The sequence below is a fragment of the Rosa chinensis genome, chromosome 2, assembly GCF_002994745.2.
Source record: "Rosa chinensis cultivar Old Blush chromosome 2, RchiOBHm-V2, whole genome shotgun sequence".
Taxonomy (NCBI): Eukaryota; Viridiplantae; Streptophyta; class Magnoliopsida; order Rosales; family Rosaceae; genus Rosa; species Rosa chinensis.
Genome location: NC_037089.1, coordinates 56,262,943 through 56,274,514, shown reverse-complemented (window position 1 = coordinate 56,274,514; position 11,572 = coordinate 56,262,943). Strand labels below are relative to the sequence as shown.

Here is an 11,572-nt window from a genome sequence, read left to right as displayed (position 1 = left end):
GGGCTACGGGATGCATGTCTCGGTTGGGCCCCACCATGGCTTGTGGGCCCCTTAAGAAGTTGTTACTTATGCTTGGTGAGATAGCAAATTAGTCATGCTAGTGAGAGATATCTACAGTTTTATATGCATATTTTTGAAGAAGAGATCGATTCACCACTCTTTGGTGATTCTAAATATGATCTCGATATGGAGCCAATCTATGATGAATATGATGATAATTATAATTTAATTATTGGTTCCAAAAATCATATGCAGGAGTTCAAGTTCTTTGAGGCTCTTGATCATGAGAATTCAGACCAACAAGTGGTCAAATGTAAAAGCCAATTTGTGGCTAATTCTAAAGACACCATGGTCTATGACATGGTAGTTGGTGACAAAGCCGATCTAGGGACAACGTTATCTCTAAAATTGCAATTGAAGGTCATGCTTCGTCAACCAACAAAGATTCTTGGGGGGCAATATTACTCCTCCTACAAGCCAAATTTCTTCCAAGTCTTTGACGCGACGTATCTTTGTTGTTTTCCTGCAAGCTCCGGCAAGAGGGGTTTTCATATTATAAATTTTGATACATCGAAGCTCGGAGTGAAGCATAGATGGCCTCCCCCGTGACCTTCTAGATGTTAGCCAAATGCGTTGCTGCTAGCTTCTTTCTTTGTTTTTAATTTCGTGTCAATCTTCAAGTTTTTACTTTTATTCGTCATTTGTCAAAAAAAAAAAAGGTAGAAAAAGAGAAAAAAAAAGAAAAGAAAGAGTTAGTTCGCGAAGGAGGCCAACAGTAGTAGTACGTGTTTGCGTGACATTCAACGAATGTTCACGTGGCAAGGAGTTAGCGAATGCTCGCGAGGAACATTTTTTGCGAAGGCTATTCTCGCAAACAATTATCACAAGAAGCAGAGCTCGCTGAATACACTTGGCCTAAGCCTAGCTAGCGAGATTCGATATGGCAACCCCAGTGGCAGACGTCGAGGCAAAGAGGCAGCGGTGAAGAGACATAGGGCCAGCATAGTGGCTTGATGGTTTTTAATTGAGCATGATTAAAACTCATGTGGCAAGGTTGTAGCAGGCTTGGTGGGCTCACTTGGTTACGTGTCATGGTGTTGATGGCCATGATTTAGGTTCGCGAAGGACTAAATGGCAGCGAACAGTTTGCTATTATGCATCTTATTTCTTGCCAAAGGCTGTGGGCCTTGATCGATCTTGATATAGCCAACGAAGTGGCTTTGATGTACACATGACTTCGCGAATAAGCATGAGGGAATCTAATGTCTTAAGTGTTCACTGCACACACACACCACACATATAAAGAGGGAGAGCACGTGGCCATGTAGTATTAAGAGTGGCCATGCATTAATTATGATTCATCTTATTTCTCGCCCAAGGCTGTGGGCCTTGATCGATCTTGATCTAGCCAACGAAGTGGCTTTGATGTACACATGACTTCGCAAATAAGCATGAGGGTATCTAATGACTTAAGTGTTCACTGCACACACACAGATATATATATATATATATATATATATATATATATAAAGAGGGAGAGCACGTGGCCATGTAGTATTAAGAGTGGCCATGCATTAATTATGATTCTTAATTGGAGCCATACGTGCCCCTCTACTTTGGCATAAATGATTATAAAATGATGTTAGGTTGGTTCACTTGCCAACACTTAGTGGTCTAAAAGCAACAAGGAGTACGTGGCCCCTCGATATGTTGCAATTTAAAGCAAGAAGGACCAGGCTGATTGACACCCAATTTCATGGAAAGACGTTATGCGGTTACAAGGAGAAAGTTCTAGTTCTGTAATAATTAAATGGGTGCAAGTCACTCTGCAATGAGATTGGTCACAGCAAAGAGTCCAGAAAGAATAATGATACCAGTAAGTTCGCGAAACATTCTTGGACGGAGCCCATTTTTATCGCGCGACAAAGTGTCATTCCTTGTCCCATTCGCATTCACAGATTCTATGACTTCTAAGGCCAACACCTATGGCTTTTAAGTTTTTACCAAAATTCTTATTTTGTCAAGTGGTGAATTTACTTTGCCAATAATTTTGCTCAAGACTTATGCAGTGTTCTAAGCTCTTTAAGGCCAATTCCAGTGGCCTAAAAAATAAAAGTTTTTCATCCAGGTTGATGATACTTTTTGGAGCAGTTCAAAGACTTATGTCGAGTACGTCTTCCACAAGTTATCAAGACTCAGACTCCATTGATTGAGGTGCTTTGAAAGCGTCATTTAGATGAGTTTTAGTGTTGGTGGCTCCACCAACATGGCCAGAGGCGTTGCCTCCCTCTCTCTTTCCACGTTGACCTTTTCGGTTCCGTGTTCGCCTATTTTGGTGGTTACCTTCCCAAGAGCGATTATATGGACCAGAACGTCCCAAAGTATCCCTAAGATTAGGGTTTCGCTCTTGGCGCCCTATCTTAGGGGCGCGACTATAATTGGATTCCGGAATATACTCTGTTTCCACGGATCTCGAATTATAGTTCTTCACAAGGATGTTGTCATGCTTTTCAGCGAAATTCATAGTTCCAATGAGCTCATGAAACCTTGTGATTCGTTCTGCAGTAACATCGATTCGATAGTTCTAAGCTACCATCAATGCAGAGACGGGGAAGGTAGAGAGAGTCTTCTCAATCAACATCGCATCTGTGATCTCTTTACCACAGAATTCCATTAAGAATTTAATGCAAAGTGCTTCTGAATTGTAGTCAATAATTGACTTGAAATCATAGAAGCGGAGGCTATGCCATCTCACTTCTAGGGAAGCAGGGAGTCACAGACGTTGCCAAATCTTTCTTCTAGTGAGACCCACAACTTTCTGGGGTCTTCTTCATATACTCGTACTGGAGCGAATCATCCATATGACGAGTCATAAGGATGATGGCTTTCACCTTATTTGCCTTTAAGGTTGCTCTATTTGCTTCCAAAGCTTGAGCTTGTTCAACAGTTAGCACATCCTGGCTAGGCTTGAGAATCGTATCTAGGGTTCCATCGACCTTGAGATGATGGCGGACATCACGAACCCACATGTGATATCCAGAGCCAATTGTTCCCAATGGAGCAAAGTCCAATTTGTTCAGTTACTCATCCTGAAAGAGAACAAGAAATTAGGGTTAGTTTCGAAGCGAAAAAGGCTACCACGAAAACAATAAAAATTTCTGAGCATAATCGCTTCCAAGAAATTCAATTTCAAGAGGTATTAGATTAGATCGAAACAATGACGTAAGTAGTCGATCATAAATTCTCTACAAATTCTAAGTTTAGAGATCTCAACAAGCCCTAAGCTTAGAGTGAGTTCGGCTTAATTTGGTCTCCCCTATGATGAAGAAACAGGGGTAGAAGAATAGAGGTTGCAAGTCCCCGAGAAAAGAAGAGAAATTGAATTAAAAAATCTAAAAAAAAAACGGAAACTTTTAGTAAAAAATACCTCGAAATAGGTCGCTGGAAAAAGTTGTTGGAAAAAATCACTGGAAAAGTAGCCAGAAAGTCGTTGACCAGAGGGTTGACTGGCGTTGACCAGAGGTTGTGTAACGACCTATACTTTTAATAATATTAAGAAAGTAAGATACAGTGAATATTATTATTTTTGCTTGAGTATTAATTTATATTCTTAATTATGGGTGTGTGTATATGTATAATTGTTTTATAGTGAGATATATATAAATATATACACACACACATCACCAAGACGTGTTGTTTAGATATATATAAGTATATATGCTATCTCTATATTTTTAGACCAGCCCATTATTTGTTTTATTTTATTTATTTATTTATTTATTTTAAATCCAAGTCAATTTTAAAAGCCCAAGACCAATTGATTTATACTTCTGTTGGATGTCGTTTAACGACAAACCAATCTCAAAATCTTGTCTGCTATCTTCATCGTCTTCCTCCCCTATTTGTGATTCTCATTGCAAGCACCACTCCACCTAAACTAAAGGATAAGTACCACTACGATAGACCACCCGGATAAGAATAATCTTAGAAGTTGGAGGTGTCGATGTTGCTGAAGAGCCTTGGAGAGTCAGTTACCAGAGTTGTGAGTCATCAAAGCTAGTAGCAGGAGGTGGATCCCTAGAAGCATGTGGTGGAGACCTAGAACCAGGAGGTGGCAGTCCTTATCGAAACATAGAGAAAGCCGATAGTGTTGGCATCCAAATCTACTCTCTGTTGTGCTTATCTAGAATTAAAATCTGACCTCTTTGCCATACACTATAAATATCCAGGTTTGTTCTACTTTCTTTATTGAGTTCCCTATATTTGTTTTTACAAAAAAAAAAAAAAAGAAGAAGTGAGCGAAGGAGAAATTTTGAGATTAAGGAGGAACCTGAGAAGTATAAACTAACTTCTGAAATGAGGTAGGGGGATCTGGGGAAATCTCTATTTAATTTGCTTGGTTGCTGTGTTGCTATATGTTATTTCAGTTATGAAATTTGATTGATGGATGAGTTAATGGGTGTTATCTATTATTTATCATATTGTTTCATTAGCATGTTCATGAAGTCTGAGGGATGGTTTTGATAGAATAGAATGGGAATGAAATATGTGGGAGTATTCTTTTGTGTAGTTGAGCTTAATCCGTAAGGACCAAATGTCAGGTGGGCTAATAGAGCTGTATGATTTTGGTGATCGAGATTAAGTAAGATGACTAGCAAAAAGGGAATCATGGTTTGCGTTATGGGGTTAATTCATATGTTATTTCATCTGGAGTCACCTCAAAAAGGTAAATTACATGGTATGGGACATGTAGACTCTTGGTGTCTTAGCATGTGACTTAACAGGGTAATAGCTGAAAATAGCATTGCATACATTCATGTGTTGCTGTTTTGAGTGTCACTAGTTTCTGTTGTTTATTTAAAGAGGCTTAGCCTCCTACTGAGCTATTGATGCTCACCCCTATCAAATATTGCAGGTACTGGAAATGAAGTTTAGTTTTCCCTTTTGAAGAGCTTGTGATTAATGTGAAGGAAGTGTGAGACTTGTTTTGTTTAGTTTCCTAGAATAAGAGCAAAGGCTGCCAGTTTGTAGTTTGCCTTTGAAATATAGGTTTGAATTTTCTGTGGGAATAATGAACTATCAAGAAAGTTTGTACGGTAATCTATATAATTATGTTTGCTGCATTATAAATTTATTCTTTTTCCATAATCCATGCTATGTTCATTGAATCGGTTATGTCTTATAATTGATTCTAAGTTCTTTGATTGGTTTCATTATTTTCCAGCTCTTATGTTTAAAATTCATTGGTTAAATTCAAGGTAGAACAGAGATCTACAAATCTGCAATTGTGTTTCTGAGCTTTTGATGCAGTTGCCTTTTTACTGAAAACTGTATGTACATTTTGGTTGGGTATTTGAAGTTGGTGTCTACATAAAAGTTTCAGTAGACATCTTAAAGATCATTTCAAAATTTGAATATCTTGAAAACGATTTTTCTAGAATTAGTTATGATTTTTCAAAGTTACAGGTCTGTTGCATGATTTTTTTTTTTTAAGACAGCAGCACTGTCATGTTCTTGGTATTTCTCTTAATAGCTTTCTATTCAATCATGCTTGGAGGCACCAGCATTTCAAAACTAGACATCCCCATGTTTCAAATGAAACAAAACTTTTCCTTTTTGGAATTCATACAAAGGATTTATGTCACCAAGAAGTTAGCTTTTTGCATTAGTAATTTTGCTGGAAAGGCAACTTGGTTATTTCTTTCAGTACTTCAAATCTGATTCAAATGGACTACGAATTTTCTTTATTATGTTTCTATTCTTTAGTACAAGTCATACCTTCAACTCAAAAAAAAAAAAAAATCCCTAAGTTGGGGTGTGACAGGTTGACTGTTGTTGACCGGTGCTGATGTGGCGATGGGTCCTTGGATGCTGACGTGGTAGTGGTCCCTTATGATAACGTGGCTAATGCTGACGTGGCAGTGACCCCTTATGCTGACATGTCAGTGGGTCCCTTATGCTGACATGGCAGTGGGCCTACGTTTGTGGGCTTTTGGGTTTCTGGGCTTCCTTCTTTTCCTTTTTTTTTTTCTTTGTTCTGCTGGTTTTTCTACAGGCCGGTTCAACATGTTTTAGACCGGTTTTTGGGGTTCTGTTTTTAGTTCCTGGATCTTGGGATCGAGACGCTGCTGGTGGCAAAATTTGGTAGCAATCGGAGGTCCGGAAGGTGGTGAACTGGTGCAGGGATCCCTTTTTTTCTTCTTGGAGGGCTGGTTCGATACTTCCGGTGGCCGATTCGGTGGTTTTCCGGCCGGTTCTGGAATCCTGGGATTGAGGGCTTCAATATATGCGGCGGTAGTGGCTAGGGTTTAAAGGTTACGAATTTAGGGTTTCAGGGTAAGGGCTTCGTGCTGATAACGTGTTTTAGGGAAACGAGAATTGAGAGAAAATTGCTGTGTGTTCTCATTGGTAATATGGGCCTCTTTATATAGAGGATTACAATGCATAGAATTTGAATTGTGCAAGGAAATGTAATTATACAATGAATGGATATCTCTAAGATATTCTCCGAGATTCTCTCTAATTAAAACCCTATTACCACTAGGTCAAGTAACCTAGAGTTTGGGCCAGACACACAAATAGGGATTTACTTGAACACTAACATAGTTAGTGGTCATTAGTTTTTTTTTTCCTGAAAAAGCTAATAAGTAGGAGTGTTTATATTCATACCTCCAAAATTAACATTTGGACCTCCCACTTTTTTGAAATAATGGTTGACTTTATCAACTTATATGAAATGACCAATAAAGACAAATTGAGTTATATATATATATATATACACAGTCCGTCTCAGGTGCGGACGTTCGTACCGAGCGGACGATACAGATTTCCTGTTTTTGATCACTTTCCGGCCACATTTTTACATCTTAACCGTTCAGTTTTTAAGTCCTAGTGTATAGATCACCTCTACAAAATTTTATCCAATGCAGTTTTGGATGCCTTAACGATCACCAAATTGGATGAAATTTTGTAGAGGTGATCTATACACTAGGACCTAAAAACTGAACGGTTAAGATGTAAAAATGTGGCCAGAAAGTGGTCGAAAACAGGAAATCCGTACCGAAAATTCTGTACGGACGTCCGCACCTGAGAAAATTCCTATATAAATATAGATATAGAACCTGCAAAACCTCTCTTGCTCAGTTCATAAAGGAACAAAGACAAATTTATTCCCTCATGAAATGTTCTATCTTCTCCATAAAGGAACACCTTGAGCCTCATGATCAACCTTTATTACCTTCATCTTATATCCATTCTCAAGTACCTTATGCTGCTCCGAATCTTCTTCTAGTTGTAATTAATGGTGTAGGCAGAAGCTCTGGATACATCCATAAGATCTTTGTATCATAGCTCTAAAACCAAGATGAAGTAAATATGGAAAATGTGGGGTGACCTTGCTTAACTTGTTATAGGAAATTACACCGGCCGGCCTCTTGAGAAATAGATCGCATAACCATGATTGTCCCCCACACACTTTACTCAATTTGGATAAGAGGCATCTTCAGGATCAAAGAGGTTTAACATCAGTTTTAATATGTACATCATTTGAAACGCAATTCTCCTCCCATTCTCCAAAGAAGAGTCGTTTAGAAACCTAGGTTCAAAGAATCAAATCCATTGCCGTCATCAGCAGCTAGCAATACCTCTCCTTAATTGTGTTAGATTCTCAAAAAGAAATGTTTCTGTTTTCTGTTACTAAGTGAGAAAAGAGGACACTTGTGCTTGGTGGACTGTTTTGTAGCAAAAAAAAAAGCTTGAAATGTGTTCTACGTTACTTCTTGTCTGACCTTGATAATAATGATTTTATTCTTGTTGCAGGGATGCATCCACGTGTCCTGGTTGATGGTTTTGAGATTGCCAAAAGTGCAACACTTCAATTTATCGAGAAATTTAAAACTTCTGTGGTAATGGGCAGTGAGCCTGACAAAGAAATCCTAAAAATGGTAGCAAGGACAACTGTGCGAACAAAGGTATCTTGAATTATGCTTTTCCTTTTTATTTTTGGTAGAAGGGGAAGGGGAGAATGAGGTTTACTCTTAGGTTTGAGTCCTGCTCAGCAAAGGAAATCTTTTCCTGTTATATATCATGCTAATATGAAAAATGCTTTTTTGCAGTTACATGAAGCATTGGCTGATCAATTGACTGACATAGTTGTAAATGCGGTGAGTAATTGTGGTTTATGCAAGAGGGCTTGAAATAATGTTTATTCCACATGTAATTCTAATTTTCAAGTTAAGTGGCTTACAGAATCTAGTATTTATTGTAGACCTCTTGCATCTTCATTTGTTACAAACTACAGTTTCATTATTGACAGGTTCTTTGCATCTGCATACCTGTGGAGGCAATTGATCTGCTTATGGTGGACATTATGCACATGCGCCATAAATTTGATGCAGATACACGTTTGGTATGTTAATATCTTATACACTACTCAACCTTTAAGATTCTCTTTTGATCTTGATCACTTGATGAATATCATTGGATGTAGTTCCAATTCTTTTTATTATTTTTGTTTCTTCATTCCAAGATTCAATGATGGAATTGAAAATCATATTACTGCAGGCTAGATCAACTTTTGGTTTTGATTGCTGGGCTTGATGTATGCTTTATCGGTGCTTTGTATATGGGATAGAAGTTTCTGTTGTCATTCTACAGTTTCTCAGTTAATCTATGTCTTATTCTAGGTTGAGGGTCTTGTCCTTGATCATGGTTCTAGGCATCCTGATATGAAGCGACGAGCAGAGAATTGTTACATCTTGACAGCTAATGTATCTCTGGAGTTCGAGAAAAGGTAAATATGTAGAAATTGGGTTGTAAATAAACCTGTGTAAATTTTGGTGTTAATAATTTATCCAAATGTTTCTAAAATTGTGGAATCAGTATTTATATATGGAGCTCTTTATACTTTCTTCACAAACAAGTTATTTGTGAGCAAAAACCATTGTCTTAAGAGTATTTTGTTTTGCATTGTGCTTGCAATATGGCTTTCACTTTTTATTCTTAAAGCTTGTGAACAAGATAGCAGTCCTTTGTGCAGATATCATCTTCTGTTCTCATAGTCATGCATTCTGATCATTATGGAATTGATGGTTTTCTTCTTAGTGAAGTGAACTCTGGATTTTTCTATTCAAATGCGGAGCAGAGAGAAGCAATGGTTTTAGCTTAAAGTCGTCAGGTTGACGAGAGAGTTAGAAAGATTATTGAGCTGAAAAATAAGGTAGAATGTTTTAATTGATACTGCATTTAAATTGTTGATGCAGCACACTAGCATTCCTGCACATGCTGAAATGATTTCTATACTTTGTGACTTGCAGGTTCGTTCTGGTAATGTCAATAATTTTGTCGTTATCAATCAGAAGGGAATTGATCCCCCATCTCTGGACCTTCTGGCAAGGGCAGGGGTAAGCATGAATCATTTATTTATTACCTTCTGTCAAATTTCTGAATTGGTTGTTTGACTAAAAAATGCTTCACTTTGGTAAAGATCTGAGAGAGGCCTCCATAAATACATTTTAAAAAGAAAGATTAATCTGGAAATCTGCTACTTTATGGTTCTACATCTCGCCTTAAATGTTATGTGTCTACAGGAAGCGTATTACAAACAACTTGATTATTCTCTATTGCTCTAGTAAAATCTGTGCACTTGTATGAGAGAGTCAATACACCCCCCCAAAAGCATTTTAAGAATTTTCTGAATGTCACTGTGAATCTTAATCACAATATATGACAAGATGAAAACCTAAAATGATAGCTAGTTTTAGGAATACCCATCAGAATACTGTTTATAAAGTCTGGTCATATTAGTTTTGTCAAGTTACGAATACAGCATAGCTGTATTGGTGTTTTGTTATGAACTAGCTATACTTTTGTACAGTGTAATTCTTTTGTTCAACCTTTTTCTAACCCCTAATTTTGTAGATTATTGCTTTGAGAAGAGCAAAGAGGAGAAATATGGAACGGTTGGTTTTGGCTTATGGAGGGGAGGTAGTGAACTCTGTAGATGATTTAACTCCTGATTGCCTTGGCTGGGCTGGACTTGTATATGAGCACTTCCTTGGTGAAGAGAAGTACACATTTGTCGAAAATGTGAACAACCCTCATTCTTTCACAATCTTAATCAAAGGTATTCAGTCAGTAGCTCCATGCAAATTGCAAAGTTCTATATACAATTTTGTTCTCTATCCATGTCTCGATATATATCTTGCATCCCTGTCATGGTAATGCGTACATGATACACATAATTTTAGTGCCATTGCCAAGTCATGTGGTAGTTTAATTCTTATTTTCACTTTTCATGGTGCAGGGCCTAATGATCATACAATTGCCCAGATTAAGGATGCTGTTCTTATTTACTCTAATTAACATTTTTCTGGTTTTCAACAGTCTTCAATTATGACAGTGAGGACTGGGAAGGAAGACATTAGAGCCATAAAAAGGATGCCCACTCTATAGTAATGATCCAAAGCTCGAGAAGCAACGTAAATGAGTTTTGGACTGGGATCTTAGAGCTCGACAAGCAAGTGCTATGGATTACCTCCTTTCAGCATATGAGCTACCAAGTTTGATTCATGTGTAGGTAGTAGCTAGGAAGGCTTGTTTGGTACATTATCAAATAACTTGAATGTTTGGAAGTTTGAAAAACTTATATGATATGGATTAGTGTGGGTTTATGTGGTAATACAGAGCATTATTTATGAAAAGATATTCTAGGTATGGAATACATAATGAACAAACAACAGCTCAAAACAATGTTGTGAGAACCAAGCTCAAACAACAAACCTAATGTTGCTCACACAATGGATGATAAAAAGAATTTGTTGTGTGAACTAACAACCAACAACAAAAGAAAACAAACTTCTATTGTCTGAGATTCATAACACACAACGGAAATAAAATCATCTCTGTTGTCTGAGTAACCAACAGACAAGGGAGATAATTTCACTTCGGTTGTGTGTTACTTACCTCAGACAACAAAGAATGAGTTATATCTGTTGTCTGTTATTAGTCTCAGACAACAAAGAATAAGTTATACCCATTGCGTCTTATGAATCTCACACAACAAAGAATAAGTTATACCCGTTGTGTGTTATGGATCTCACACAACAAATAATAAGTTATACCCGTTGTGTGTTATGAATCTCACACAACAAAGAATAAGTTATATTTGTTGTATGTTATTAGTCTCAGACAACAAAGAATAAATTATACCGATTGTGTGTTATGAATCTCACACAACAAATAATAAGTTATACCCATTGTGTGTTATGAATCTCACACAACTGCAAAATTTCTTTTTCTGTTGTCTGAATGACCGAGGCATCCATGCGCATGCCATGGCAGGCACCTGCTGCGCAGAATTCACACAACAGAAAAATAACTATTCTGTTGAGCAAACTAATGTCAGACAACGGTGGAATTACCATTGTGTGATTTTTCAATCACACAACACTCGCTTAGACCACGGTGAGCTTGGTCATCACACAACAGAAATCCACCGTCGTCTGATGGCCTTTTTGTAGTAGTGGGATCTTGTTCGCATTTTGTTAACTCTCAGCTGCTAAACTCTTCAGTG

General features: G+C 37.6%; 1 pseudogene; it reads left to right on the top strand.

The window, feature by feature from the left end:
• The first annotated feature begins 3,920 nt into the window (after positions 1 to 3,920).
• On the top strand, positions 3,921 to 10,652 carry LOC112184575 (annotated as a pseudogene).
• The last annotated feature ends 920 nt before the right edge of the window (positions 10,653 to 11,572 follow it).